Raw genomic sequence first — 15858 nt, forward strand, 5'->3', positions numbered from 1 at the left:
TTCCCTCAACTATAATATAATAATATATACAGTAAATTGACAAAAGTTTACATAGTCAGGTTGAAGAAAGACACAAGTCCATCTAGTTCAACCCAAAAAAAATAAAAAATACAGTCCCATATACACAATCCGTAACCCACAGTTGATCCAGAGGAAGATGAAAAACCCCAGCAAAGCATTCTCCAGTTTGCTACAGCAGTGGAAAATATTCATTCTTGATCCCCTGAGAGGCAATCAGGTTTTTTCTGGATCAACTTTACCTATAAATGTTAGTACCCAGTTATATTATGTACATCTAGGAAAGAATCCAGGCCTTTCTTAAAGCAATCTACTGAGCTGGCCAGAACCACCTCTTGAGGGAGTCTATTCCACATTGTCACAGCTCTTACTGTGAAGAAGCCTTTTCGTATTTGGAGATGAAATCTTTTTTCTTCTAGACGTAAAGAGTGCCCCCTTGTCTTTTGAGATGACCTTAACCTCCCTGGCAGTATGATTATTTCAGATTTTAGGTGCTGAAAGTGGTACAATTATTTTGCATGGAAATTTGACGTTTTATATTGTAGGCCTGTAATTCTTAGAAATAACTCACTTAAATCTGTCCAAACAAGAGTCTAGTAGACATCCCGGGTATGATAAAGTTTGAAAAACAAAATCATAAATTATAATATAATAAATAACTATAAATAATTATAACAAATAATAATGTAATTGAAATAAAAATGATTCAATAATGTAATCAAATCAAAAACACAGACATTTGCTCAGTTGCAGAATTGTCGCTGTCATTACTTTTATTGTTTGATGATGAATTTCCCCACAAATCGCTATCGCTCAATTCTGCAAGTGATTCTAATTTATTGGAAAGAGGGGGGGGTTTTCCTCGCGCTAGGAGAATGAATATAAATGAATTTCAAATGGATAAGTGAATAAATAAATAGTGAGTAATTCCAGCAGCAACGCTAAACATGTGATATACACGCAAAAAGTAAAAAGAAAAAAGATGAGTTGCGCTAGGAGTCGCAACTTAATGCGAAAATAATATAAATAAATAAATGCATAAATGAATAAATGAATAAAGTGCTAGTGCAAAAAATAGCAAAAAAAAAGGGATGATGCCCAAACAGTCATGGGAAAAACCTTTCGGGGTAATTACAACAATCTGCTATTTGGGACCAAACGCTTAGAAAACTTTGTTAGTCCATTAGAATTGCATACTAATCAATTGTTAGGCAGTCCAAAATGAGAGGGGAAATCAACAGCAGAACCCCAAAACATATGAATGTCCAAATAGATGGGCAAAAAACAGTTGCAGAGTAATAAAATGATCCAAATATTGAACAGCCTCTGGTCTCTGGTCAGAAGAAACATATATTCCCACCGAGAGGTAAGTAAGGGTGTGCTCTTACCAGATCCACGATCATAAAAAGCGTGTCGATCCACTCAGGTCATGGAGAAAACTCGGTCACAGCTGACAGGCAGAATATCCTCTCCAATGTGTTTAACGGCTCCACGTCCATCCGGCGAACCAGGGGAAGAAATAGGCTCAGAATGTGAAGTACCGTCAAATATTTATTAAAAATTGTGCAACATATACACAGCGGTACATATAATTTAAAATTGCCGGCTAAAACAAGCAAACAGATACAAATAAAAAACGTGCGCCCGTGCATCCGGGGTCACGTAAAACGCAATGACGTTCGGTGCGTGGCTCCGCCCTGATCGATTTCACCACAGATGGCGTTGTCAAAGGGCCCTTTGACAACGCCATCTGTGGTGAAATCGATCAGGGCGGAGCCACGCACCGAACGTCATTGCGTTTTACGTGACCCCGGATCCACGGGCGCACGTTTTTTATTTGTATCTGTTTGCTTGTTTTAGCCGGCAATTTTAAATTATATGTACCGCTGTGTATATGTTGCACAATTTTTAATAAATATTTGACGGTACTTCACATTCTGAGCCTATTTCTTCCCCTGGTTCGCCGGATGGACGTGGAGCCGTTAAACACATTGGAGAGGATATTCTGCCTGTCAGCTGTGACCGAGTTTTCTCCATGACCTGAGTGGATCGACACGCTTTTTATGATCGTGGATCTGGTAAGAGCACACCCTTACTTACCTCTCGGTGGGAATATATGTTTCTTCTGACCAGAGACCAGAGGCTGTTCAATATTTGGATCATTTTATTACTCTGCAACTGTTTTTTGCCCATCTATTTGGACATTCATATGTTTTGGGGTTCTGCTGTTGATTTCCCCTCTCATTTTGGACTGCCTAACAATTGATTAGTATGCAATTCTAATGGACTAACAAAGTTTTCTAAGCGTTTGGTCCCAAATAGCAGATTGTTGTAATTACCCCGAAAGGTTTTTCCCATGACTGTTTGGGCATCATCCCTTTTTTTTGCTATTTTTTGCACTAGCACTTTATTCATTTATTCATTTATGCATTTATTTATTTATATTATTTTCGCATTAAGTTGCGACTCCTAGCGCAACTCATCTTGATTCTAATTTATTATCGCTGTTTTCTAGCTGCTCTAAAACCACTTTTGATGTAAAGGGACACTTTTTGGTTGCTATGGACAATCTCCAGTTTCCAGGCAGAAAGAACATTTTTTATTATATAAAAGTACATTTAGGACACTGGGCAGACCACTAGGGACAAAGGGGGTGTGTATTTATTTCATACAGTACTGTAATCTATAAGATTACAGTATACTGTATGTATTGTGTGTTTTTACTTTTTTTTATTTGGCGCCGATCTCCGCCCCTGTGCGTCGTAACGTCGCAGGGAACGGAGCTCGGCGGCACACAGGCACTGTGTGAATCGAGCGAGGACACAGCTCGATCACACAGCGGGGAGGCATCGCAGGATCTAGGGACAAGGTAAGTAATTCCCTGCCTGTGGACACTGCGAGGCGATCCTGAGTCTGCCTCGGGGTTACCGCTTTTGGTTCTGAAATTCCACCCCAAGCCAGACTCGGGAATACTGCTGAGGGGGTTAAAGCTGAGTTCCACCAGTTTTTTAGTTTATTAAAAGTCAACAGCTACAAAAAGCATAGCTGCTGACATTTATTAAACCGACACTCACCTGTCCCACGGTCCAGTGATGCGGCTGCATGAAGCCCCCGCTCCTCTTCCCCTCCTCTCCTTGGCGCTGTCATATCTACTGTGGGCACCTGGCCGTGACAGCTTACAGCTTCACGGCCGGGCGTGCACTGCATCCCAGAAGATCGCTGACAGGGAGGGACCGTCTAGGGCAAGAAGAGGAGTCGCCTAGGCGGCCGAAGACCCAGAAGGAGGAAGTGGGATAGGAAGTCCCACTAAAAAGAGGACACACACTCCCCCTCCAAAAAAATGACATGCCAAATGTCAGGGGGCGAGGAGTGCTTAAAGCGGAAGTTCCGCTTTAAAGTGAATAACTCAACAGCAAGTTCACTATTTGGACCACTTTTTCATTTGTACATGTTGATCATATCTCCCCTTAATCTCCTCTTCTCAAGAGGGACTAAATTCAGGTTCTCTAATCTTTCCTCATAGCTGAGCTCTTCCATGTCTCTTATCAGTTTGGCTCCCCTTCTCTGCACTTTCTCCAGTTCCCCGATATCCTTTTTGAGAACTGGTGCCCAAAACTGAACTGCATATTCCAGATGAGGTCTTACTAATGATTTGTACAGGGGGGGCAAAATTATATCTCTCTCCCTGGAGTCCTTACCTCTCTTAATACAAGAAAGGACTTTGCATTGGAAACTGCAGCTTGGCATTGCATGCCATTATTGAGCTTAGGATCAACTAAAACCCCCAGATCCTTCTCCACTATGCCCCCAGTTGTACTCCCCCTAGCATGTATGATGCATGCATATTCTTAGCCCCCAAGTGCATAACTTTTCATTTATCAACATTAAACCTCATTTGCCACTTAGTTGCCCAATTAAACAGTTCATTGAGCTTGGCTTGTAAATTGGAGGGGTATACTGTCTCTCTCTCTCTCTCTCTCTCTCTGTATATATATATATATATATATATATATATATATATATATATATATATATATATATATATATATATATATATATATATATATAATATATAGGGTATACTCTATATACAGTATTATATATATATATAGTATAGAATACCCCCAAAGTTTCCTAGGGACACTACAAATACCAGGATGTGCAAAATGTTTTTTTTTTTACCTTATTGTAACTATTCTGGTTTTTGTTTATCATTGTCAGATCAGTGATCGGTTACTGTGGGTTATTGATCTTTGCTTTCTTTGACTCAGTTATTTATTCAGTTATATAAAGTCAGTTATTAGAGATATAATTTTGTTTCCGTTAGAGCCGGTTCACACAGGGGCAGCACGACTTGCCGAGCGACTCGGCAAGACGATCTGCACATGACTTCAGAGGCGACTTGCAAAATGACTTCTGTATTGAAGTCAATGCAAGTTGCCCTGAAGTTGTCCCAAAGTCGTACAGGAACCTTTTTCTAAGTCGGTGCGACTTGAGTCGCTCCTATTAGAATGGTTCCATAGTACAGAACGGAAGCGCGATTTGTCAGGAGGCTAAGTCGCCTGACGAGTCGCCCCTGTGTGAACCGGCTCTTATTAGAGATATGATTTTGTTCAGTTATTAGAGATATGATTTTGTTCAGTTTAGGGTTGTCCCGATACCACTTTTTTAGGACCGAGTACAAGTACCGATACTTTTTTTCAAGTAGTCGCCGATACCGAATACCGATACTTTTTTTAAATGTGTCCCCAAATGCAGCCATGTCCCCCCCATATGCAGCCATGTCCCCCACATATGCAGCCATGTCCCTCACATATGCAGCCATGTCCCTCACATATGCAGCCATGTCCCTCTAGCCATGTCCCTCACATATGCAGCAATGTCCCTCTAGCCATGTCCATCACATATGCAGCCATGTCCCTCACATATGCACAGGGCCAGATTAAGAACATCATGGGCCTGGTGCTGAGGATTTTGGTGGGGCCTTTTAGGCTGCATTCACACCTCCGCGACAAGTAACGCCGCGTACGCGGCGTATTTTGCCGCGAATAGTGTAACTTTTTTTTTACAAATCCTTCCTATTGCTTTGTATGGCCGAACGCCAATGCTGCCTGAAAAAAAGGGTCCGGGACTTTTTTTCATGCCGCAGGTGTACGGCGTCTATGAGATGTGAACCATCTCATAGACAGCAATGGGAATTCTCCCATCCAGCGGCACGAGCGGCCGGCGTCGGGCGTTTTGTCGCGGAGGTGTGAATGGGGTGTAATAAATAATAAATAAATGCGTGGGAATGACATGAACGCAGCCCAGCCAAGGCAAGTGACCAAAGGCACAGAACCCAGAAGGAAGACCGGGTGAAGATGGAAGCGCCCGGGCCCCGCCTGATTCATCGCAGCACTGGAGGGCTCAATCTGAAAATTGAAGTGTACACTAATGTGCTAATATGCTGTGCATACTTGTACGTTGTGGCATAACCTACCCCAGGGCCTCTAAAATGTAGTAATGTCAGGAAAGTTTACTACCGCTTTATTATCACAGGATCCCAGGAGCCTCTCATGGGGCCCCCTACTGACCCGGTGGACGGTGGCCCTTGGGCAGTGCCTAAGTGCACAGTTGCCAACATTTAAAAAATATTTTCAGGGCCACTTTTTTATTTAAGTGCTATATTTAGAGTACCTGAGATCCCCGATGTTCCTCTATACATCATAGTAGTAATCACAAAATTAAATGAGTACTAATAATGGGGCAGAACAAATATGAGAACTGATATTTCCTTTAGTTGAACTAACAAAAGTGTGTCCATTCTAGAGCTGGTAACATTGAGGATATTCAGTATAATTTTAAAGAACTGTTTTTGTGGGTAAGCGACATAGGGGAGGAGTATGGACGGTATATAAGTGGGAAGTATGTGCAGGTGAGGGAGAGGAATGTGGAGGGTCTAACAGTGGGCACTATGTAGAGGAGAGAAGTACAAAGGGTACGGAAAAAAGCACTATGTACAGGAGAGGAGTGTAAGGGGAATGACAATGGGCAGTATGTACAGGAAGAGTGAGGGGGTATGACAGAGGGTAGTACGTACCAGAGAGAAGTGTGTAGGGTATGATGGGGCAGTATGTACAGGAGAGGAGTGTGGAGGGTATGACAGTGGGCAGTATGTACAGGAGAGGAATGTAGACGGTATGATAGTGGGCTCTATGTATAGGAGAGGAGTGTGGAGGGTATGACAGTGAACACTATGTATAGGAGAGGAGTGTGGAGGGTATGACAGTGAGCAGTATGTAAAGGAGAGGAGTGTGGAGGGTGCGACAGTGGGCACTAAGTACAGGAGAGAAGTGTATGACAGCAGGCACTATGTACAGGAGAGGAGTGTGAAGGGTATGACAGTGGGCGCTATGTATAGGAGAGGAGTGTGGAGGGTATGACAGTGGGCACTATGTACAGGAGAGGAGTGTGTAGGGTATGCCAGTGGGTACTATGTACAGGAGAGGAGTGTGTAGGGTATGCCAGTGGGTACTATGTATAGGAGAGAAGTGTGGAGAGTATGACAGTGGGCACTATGTACAGGAGAGGAGTGTGGAGAGTATGACAGTGAGCACTATGTACAGGAGTGGAAGAATGTTTAGGGACTGAGTAGTGGTTAAGCGGGTCATACATGGATTGAAATGACGCCAATTATGCAGAGACCAGCCATAGTCAATCTATGTATGGGCTAGCTGGTTTTACACAAGTCAATCTATTAATCAACTTGAGTACAACCAGCCTGTTTTTTTTTTCTTAAAACAATCAGTGCTGCCAGCTAAAGTTAGCAACACTGATCATTGTACGCACTGGCAGAACACAATAACACTGCAGGAGTGATTCCCCCATCCACAGGTCAGCAGGTGAGAGGGTGTGTGGGGACAGGCTGGGGAGAGATACTAGTCAGTGGCTGGGTAGGCACTGGTAGTATCAGAGCCAGATACACACAGGTTACATACGCCACGATCGTTAGAGCGAGAACAATAATTCTAGTACTAGACCTCCTCTGTAACTCTAAACATGTAACCTAAAAAAAATGTAAAGCATCGCTTAGGATAAATTGCTGCGCAAATACCGTGCTAGAGCTGCACAATTAATCGTTAAAAAAATCGTGATCTCGATTCAACCCCCCTGACGATCTTCAATGCAGAGTTTGCTGATTCTTTCATATAACAAGTGGAGAGACTTTCAGCTGTCAAAAAAAAATATCTGGGCAGTCTGCCAAGTTTTTAACAGGAAACATTGTAACTGACACTTCCTTCTTAGATCAAAGGGATACACTTCTGTGTGTAAAGAACAAATCTGAGCAGTCTGCGAAGTTTGTAAACAAAATGAAACATTGTAACTAACTAACATTGTAACTAAATGTAACCACTTAAAGTCCAACACTTGTTTCTTAAGTTAGAAAGCAATATTATTTGCTAGAAAATTACTTGGAACTGCCAAACATTATATATATTTTAGCAGAGACTCTAGGGAATACAATGGCTATTGCTGCAATATGTTATGTCACACTGCATTTTCCCACTTCAATGAATAATAAAAACCATAAAAACAAAACAGTGAAGTTAGCCCATTTTTTTGTTTTTTTTGTTTTAATGTGAAAGATGATGTTACGCCACAACAATCGTGAGAGAATCGTGATCTATCTTCTAAGCAAAAAAATTGCAATTCTCATTTTAGCCAGAATTGTGCAGCTCTGTACCCTGCAACATAAAAAGTGCAAAGACCACCATAGAGTAATTTTCTAGCAAAAAACAAATGATGATTTTTACATGTAGTAGAGAAGTGTCAGAATTGGCCTGGGTGGCAAGGGGTTAATTACCATGAGTAATATACAAATAATCATTATAAGCCCTGTGATCCTATCAGTCTGCTGTAGTGTGTCAGCTTGTATTTATATTGGCCTCTCTGAATGTAGCTTCTGACAGGCTGTGCAAGCAGGCCCGTATCTCCGGAACCATAAATGATAGCCGTCCCATATTTTAACCAGTTGTGGGGTAGCTCTTCCCATGCCTACCCCCAAATGTGGGGTTTCTGTGACCTCTGGTCATCGAGCTACAACCCCCCAAATTCTATCTTAAAAAAAAAAAAATCGTAAAAAAAAAAAAAATTTTTTTTTTTTTTTTTTTGGCAAATGGGCCTATCTTGAGAAAGGGGCCTGGAGCTGCAGCTCCATCAGCCCCATTGTTAATCCGGCCCTGCATATGCAGCAATGTCCCTCTAGCCATGTCCCTCACATATGCAGCAATGTCCCTCTAGCCATGTCCCTCGATGCGGCGGCGCGATGCGGCGGCAGCGGCGGGGGGGGGGGAAAGGGGGGGAAAGTATTCTATTTAGGTATCGGGGGTATTTGCACGAGTACGAGTACTCCCGCAAATACTCGGTATCGGTCCCGATACCGATACTGGTATCGGCATCTGGACAACCCTAGTTCAGTTATTAGAGGTATGATTTTGTTCAGTTATTAGAGATATGATTTTGTTCAGTTATTAGAGATATGATTTTGTTCAGTTATTAGAGGTATGATTTTGTTCAGTTATTATAGATATGATTTTGTTCAGTTATTAGAGGTATGATTTTGTTCAGTTATTAGAGATATGATTTTGTTCAGTTATTAGAGATATGATTTTGTTCAGTTATTAGAGGTATGATTTTGTTCAGTTATTATAGATATGATTTTGTTCAGTTATTAGAGATATGATTTTGTTCAGTTATTAGAGATATGATTTTGTTCAGTTATTAGAGATTTGATTTTGTTCAGTTTTTAGAGATGATTTTGTTCAGTTATTATAGTTATGATTTTGTTCAGTTATTAGAGATATGATTTTGTTCAGTTATTATAGTTATGATTTTGTTCAGTTATTAGAGATATGATTTTGTTCAGTTATTATAGTTATGATTTTGTTCAGTTATTAGAGATATGATTTTGTTCAGTTATTATAGTTATGATTTTGTTCAGTTATTAGAGATATGATTTTGTTCAGTTATTAGAGGTATGATTCTGTTCAGTTATTAGAGATATGATTTTGTTCAGTTATTATAGTTATGAATTTGTTCAGTTATTAGAGATATGATTTTCTTATTCCAAACAAGTTCTGTTGGAATTTTTTATGCTGAATGCCATGCAGAATATCAAGGCTTGTTTCTTTGTTGTAAATTCCAAGTAAAAAATGCCGTTTGAGTTTTATGACCATATAAAGTTTAACCGTGGGGCTTTGTATTCAGGTAATCTGTCATATTTAATATTTAGAAATAGTTCCCAGATTATGTTTCAAATAAAAATATGTTTTCCTTAAAAAGCAAAAACAAAACTTTCTTCTTTTTCCCTTTTTGCTGTCTTTATCATATCTTCATAATAACAATAGTTGGAGTTCAGGCATATTCCGAACCGCCCTAAATGGTTCCAAATTTGACAGCTGAACCATCAGATAAGAGTTGAAAGCTATTATTTATTTGAATATTTTAGGTGCTTTATTATAATTGTTTATATAGCTGTCTAAATAGCCATGATGCAAAAAAAAGGGCATCAAATGCAAACTCAGCACTGTGCCTTAAAGAATATGTTACCCCAACATTTCATATTCCTGATATGCATAATGTGAGGGTTATTTACGAAAGACAAATCCTCTTTCACTGCAAGTGAATTAAAAGTGCTCTTGGAAGTGCAGTCGCTGTAGATTTGATGGGGACATGAAAGGAAAAAAAAAAAACATAATTTTTGCTTGCACATGATTGGATGATAAAATCAGCAGAGCCTCCCCTAATTTCAGAGCTTCCCCTCAGATCTACAGTGATCTACAGCAAATGCACTTACAAGTGCACTTGCAGTGCACTTGTAGTGCAAAGTGGATTTGCCTTTCGTAAATAACCCGCTGTATGTTGTACCATGTACTTGTGTTAAAAATTATCCTGTTCTCTTTGTATTTCTTCCTTTCTGTGAAATACTTGACACTCGCTGTTTCAGACTGACCAGCTAGGCATGAGATCAGCTTTCTAGCTGTGTTGGGAGCTCAACCTGCCTGTGCTCCAATGGCCAAGGCTTCTGCTGACACTCCCCTCACAGCCATTTAACTGGGAAGATCAGTGTTGTGCTGTTTCTCCACCCCCACCTCTCCAAGCCCCTTATGTTGTTGGGAACAAAGGTCATGTTAGGTTTTATAATGCGATGTGTGTGTGTATAATAGGGGCCCTGCAGTTAGAGAGGAAGCCAAGAGGACCTATTGAAGGCCCTGGCTCCCAGGTTTGACATGCATTTGCGAGTTAGTAGAGTAGGGACAAGTACCGCCTGTTAGGGACAGTAAAGCCTCATACACACGGTAGGACTTCAAACAAACTTTCATGTGGATTTTTGTTTGAAGGGCGTTGGTCGTGAACTTGGTATGCATACACACGGCAGGACTTTTTCAGCAAACTTTCCCAAAATCACATGGTTTTTCAACTCTTTTCTGCTCTTTACCGCCACCCTTTGGTCAACTTCTGCTATTGTTGGTTGATTTTAACATTGGTTCTGAGCATATGTGTTTGTACTTTGGACAAAAGTCCGATGGAGTTCTGTACACACGATAGGACTTTGCACCATAGGATTTTTGTTGCCGAAAAGTTTGTCCATTTGCAGAGCGAACTTTTATCCGATTAAAACCGAAAAAGTTTGTCCGATGGAGCGTACACACGGTCGGATTTTTTTGAAAACCTGCTCATTTTGAAGTTTGTTGTCAAAAAGTCCTACAGTGTGTATGGGGCTTAAGAGTGATAGGGAAATGTTCCTGACAAGGAGGGAAAGAGTAGGGTTACAACTCCTTTGGGCATCATCCTTCTTAGGTAAGAGAGGGCCAGGCCACATTCTACTCTATTAACAGACATTAACAGATATATATATATATATATATATATATATATATATATATATATATATATATATATATATATATATATACAAATGTTTTGACTTTCATTTCTATTTTAAACTGAATCGGTTGTCATACAGGGCTCACATGTGAATTAATCAATATTGATTCTGCTAGTAAATTCTATCAAAACTGAGAAAGAAAGGATTAAAAGAGGTTCCCAGATAAGTTTTCAATATGTCTACTAGAATTAGATTTGATGCTATAAGCACCAGATGTGATTTTCTCAAATATGAGCCTTTCTATTTTAAAGTAGCAGCATACAGCTTACCCCCTGTTCATTCCTGTTGGCTGGTGAGGGTGTAGGGTGTATTTATATTGGTAGGTTTGACTATGCCTGGCCCCACTGGCGTAGGAAGGGGGGGGGCAGGGGGTGCTGTTTCCCCGGGCGAACCATTTAGGGGGGCGACTTTCCGTGCCTCCTCCTAATTTTAATTTCCCATGTCACCGGATGTCCCGAGCGGCCAGCGGCCACCATGTGTAATGTTCAGCGCCCTGTGATTGGGCATATGGGGGTCATGTGAGGAGTGGGGCTGGAAGTCCCGCCTCCGCACATGACCGCCATACGTCCAATCGCAGAGCGCCGGGAAAGTCTGAAAATGTCGGCGGCCAGCGGGAGACGTCAGGCACGGAAAGTGAGAGCCGCCGGCGCCGTCTTCCCCTCCGCTCTGGTGCTCTGCGGTACGGCGCTGCCACTGTGTGGAGGGGAGTTGCAGCATGGAGCGGGCTGCGGGTGGATGGTGCTGGCGGCCGGCGGGGAAGAGAGTCGGAACTTCGTCCGAAGCAGTTCTGCACATCCAGTGCTGGGGTCCTGTCCGTCCTGGAGGAGTCTCTGGAGAAGAGCAGACACAGGTAAGGAGGACTCAGAGGATGGACTTCTACTGTAGGAGTTAGGTGGGTCAGTGTAGGTGTCAGTGCAGGGGTCATTGTCAGTGCAGGGGTCAGGGTCAGTGCAGGGGTCAGGGTCAGTGCAGGGGTCAGTGTCAGTGCAGGGGTCAGTGTCAGTGCAGGGGTCAGTGTCAGTGCAGGGGTCAGTGTCAGTGTAGGTGTCAGTGTAGGGGTCAGTGTCAGTGTAGGGGTCAGTGTCAGTGCAGGGGTCAGTGTCAGTGTAGGGGTCAGTGTCAGTGTAGGTGTCAGTGTAGGGGTCAGTGTCAGTGTAGGGGTCAGGTCAGTGTAGGTGTCAGTGTAGGGGTCAGGTCAGTGTCAGTGTAGGTGTCAGTGTAGGTGTCAGTGTAGGGGTCAGTGTCAGTGTAGGTGTCAGTGTAGGGGTCAGTGTAGGTGTCAGTGTAGGGGTCAGGTCAGTGTAGGTGTCAGTGTAGGGGTCAGTGTCAGTGTAGGTGTCAGTGTAGGGGTCAGGTCAGTGTCAGTGTAGGGGTCAGGTCAGTGTCAGTGTAGGTGTCAGTGTAGGTGTCAGTGTAGGTGTCAGTGTAAGTGTAGGTGTCAGGTCAGTGTAGGTGTTTTAAAAAAAAGCTCCAAAATATTTAAGTCCCCCACGTTTATGCACATATAAAAGTGGATGTTTATATAAGGGGGGGGCGATTTTTTTTTTCCGCCCCGGGCGCCCATAACTCTGGTTACGCCACTGCCTGGCCCAGTTCACCCCTCTTGGTCCTTAAAAACATAGATGGTTTATATAAAGAATTTAATCAATGTACAGGTGCCTGAGAAAACACAATAGTACCGTATGCATCCCAACAAACAAGCTTCAAGATCAAGATTCCACAATATAGTCACTTATATACTTCAAGTGCTAGTAGATAAAAAATAACCCATCTAAAGCCTCGTACACACGACCAAGTTTTTTTTTTTTTGCCGAGGAAACCGGTCGTGTGTACATTTTTCGCCGAGGAAACTGTCGAGGAACTCGACGAGCCAAAAAGAGAGCATGTTCTCTTTTTCCTCGACGGGAATGGAGAAAATTGGCTTGTCGAGTTCCTCGACAGCCTAACAAGGAACTCGACGAGCAAAACGATGTGTTTCGCCCGTCGAGTTCCTCGGTCGTGTGTACGAGGCATTAGATGGGTTATTTTTTTATCTACTAGCACTTGAAGAATATAGGTGACTATATTGTGGAATCTTGATCTTGAAGCTTGTTTGTTGGTGTAAAGAGTATTCCTAACCAGCAGTAAAACATACCCACAGGAAAGGATTCACCCGATCCTAATGCTGGTAAACTTGGCACAGGCGCTGTTTGTTAATATGTTCAAATCTGGTCCTTTCCTATGGTTATGTTCTACTGCTGGTTACAGAAAGACTAAAGCCCTGTACCCACGTGCAAAATATTGGGCAATAGAAACTGTCAGACATTCAGCCTGTGTGTACAGCAGCCGGCCACTCGGTCAGCTTCTGTCGATGGGTCATGACCAGAAAAGGTCTGCAGACCAGCTCTCAGCCAATCGCTGAATGCGCTGACTGGGGTGTTCTGGTGGGGGGGGGGGCGTCCTTCTGAACACAATAGCACAGCAGGGGAGATCACTGTACTAACATCGGATTGATAGGACAGCGGCTCCAACCACCGACCGACTTTTTTAAGCCTGCTGAGTTGAACGGAAAAAAAAGCTAGTAGTGTGTACATGGCTTTGGATGGTTTGTATGTTGTTTACATTCTTTATTTGAGTCCACTGATACTTTTAGAAGTTATTTTTTTTTTCACATCAGAATGGTCTGGGTTTTTAGGATGGGGTAGGGTTGTGGGGCATGGAGGCTGATGCAAATATAACTGGGCATTTTATACCTAATACTGTAGAAGTTTTTTTTTTTTTCATGTCCAAATTAACCAAAATATACCAGTGCAGTCCAGACAGTTTCCCAAGTCTAGAAATTCAACAGAAAAGACCCACATAAACTTTTAACTGAAAAAAAAAGGAAAAGTATAACAAGAAGATAAATACTTTTTTGATAAATGATGCCTTAAGTCTTCAATGTATTAAGGATCTCTGGTGGCTACTACTATCCTACACTTCCAAGTTCAACCTTGTCCCCAGGAGAGTGTAAATTACACTACTCCAGGCAAACATATACAGCGAGCGAGCGCTCAAAATCCGCTTTCTTCCCCTCATGCAATGAAACACCGTGTTTTTTTGCCACCTCTAATGATTAATCCCGTTGGGTGAAATGTGTCCGAGGGTGAAGTCATATCTGACGAGGGAGGGAATGTCTGTCTGACTCAGGAAGAAAAAGACAGCGGCTCATGTGTTGGATACTTTGTACCTTTTACGGTGGAGCTCTCCGCGGCTTTTCTACTCAAGGTAGGAGCCAAGGTCTGTTGGTAACTTGAAAAGGCAGAGGTTGTTGCATAAGTGAGTATCGCTTTAAGGAAAGGTCTTGACAGCTTGGATTCATTATGACATTTGATTATTTGGAAGTTTACAGAAAATAGTCAATGCTTTTTGGGGTTAAATCCATTCTTCAAAGCTAAAGGCTGGTGGTGGTAACAGTACATAGGAAACATTGGAAAAACATGAAATAAAAATACAATTTCATAAAAATTACATATGAAAACCAGAAACTAGAAAACGTTTACCATGCCTTACTCTTCTGAACACAATAAAAAGATTTGGCTGGATGGAGCTGCATTTTAATCAAATAAGGGGATGAAGTAAGTAATATTAAACTGGAAATGTTGGACTTCTCCAATAATAAAACAAAATATTTCATTATTGCATGGTAATCTTGGATATCATTTCAGGACTTCACAGACCTTCCTGCTTTCCCATCCTTATCATCGCTGTTCTTAATACATTTTAATGGCATAATCAAATACTATATTGTTTTTTTTTTTCTTTTTGCGTCAAGATGATTTTGTTATGCCGTATTGGCCTGTCCACTATTTTTCTGGTTTGGTTCGGCTTTGTCTGTTACTTTTCGTCCATCTTACTTGTTTGCAAAAAAAAAGTTGAAAAGCTTTCTTTCCATGAGTTTAAAATAAATAAGAACACAACTAGCTCTGGTAAAAAGAGAATTTTTGGAATGAGCATTTCATTGTTGTACATTGTACAGATACAAATGAAAAAGGACTTTTATATATCAAAGGTTTGTACGGAAATTGTATTCATATATTAGCTTGTCAACATTATAACAAACCTGTCACACTATGAAATGTGTTTAATCAAAGTCTAGAAAAGCAGGAGCCACAGTGTCCTGCGTGTATCTTTAGTGCTTTGCAAAAATTAGTACTTGGGCACTCAGTGGCTGCAGTCTTTGATTCTGTATTCAAGATAGAGCATTGCCCACCCCTGGTGTCCCACACTGAAATCATGTACCTGTTTATTGGCCAATGAGACCCCCACATTGAATTGTGGGATGCTGTGAATTCAAGGTACATTCAGGATATTATTTGTTGTAATATATAAACTGGACCTGTTTTTTCATGTTTTCAATTTTTATTTTATTTTTTATTTTAATGTAGCGCTTTTTTCCTTGGGACTAAAATCACGTTATCTGTTGTTGGGGCAGATGGTGAGGCAGCCATCAGGGGTGCACTTAGGAGAATATCAAACTGGGATTTTAGACAGGATCCAATTAACCTACCAGCATGTCTTTGGAGTGTGGTAGAAAATCATACTACGCAAAGTAAACCCTCGCAAACACAAGGAGAACATGCAAACTCCATGCAGATAGTGGGCTAGATTCAGGTTCAGTTACGCCGGCGTATCAGTAGATACGCCGTCGTAACTCTGAATCTACGCCGTCGTAAATTTAAGCGTATTCTGGAAACCAGATATGCTTAAATTAGGCTAAGATACGAGCGGCGTAAGTCTCCTACACCGTCGTATCTTAGGGTGCATATTTAGGTGGCGCTTCCGTTGAGTTCGGCGTAGAATATGCAAATGACTAGATACGCCGATTCACGAACGTACGTGCGCCCGTCGCAATTAGTTACGCCGTTTACGTTAGAGATACGCCGGCGTAAAGA

General features: G+C 41.7%; 1 protein-coding gene across 1 annotated transcript in view; it reads left to right on the top strand.

The window, feature by feature from the left end:
• The window catches only part of CORIN (corin, serine peptidase), a 387335-nt gene that overhangs the window by 30958 nt on the left and 340519 nt on the right, over positions 1-15858 (top strand). The window lies entirely within an intron of this gene.

Source organism: Rana temporaria, chromosome 1 (genome assembly GCF_905171775.1).
Source record: "Rana temporaria chromosome 1, aRanTem1.1, whole genome shotgun sequence".
Taxonomy (NCBI): domain Eukaryota; kingdom Metazoa; phylum Chordata; class Amphibia; order Anura; family Ranidae; genus Rana; species Rana temporaria.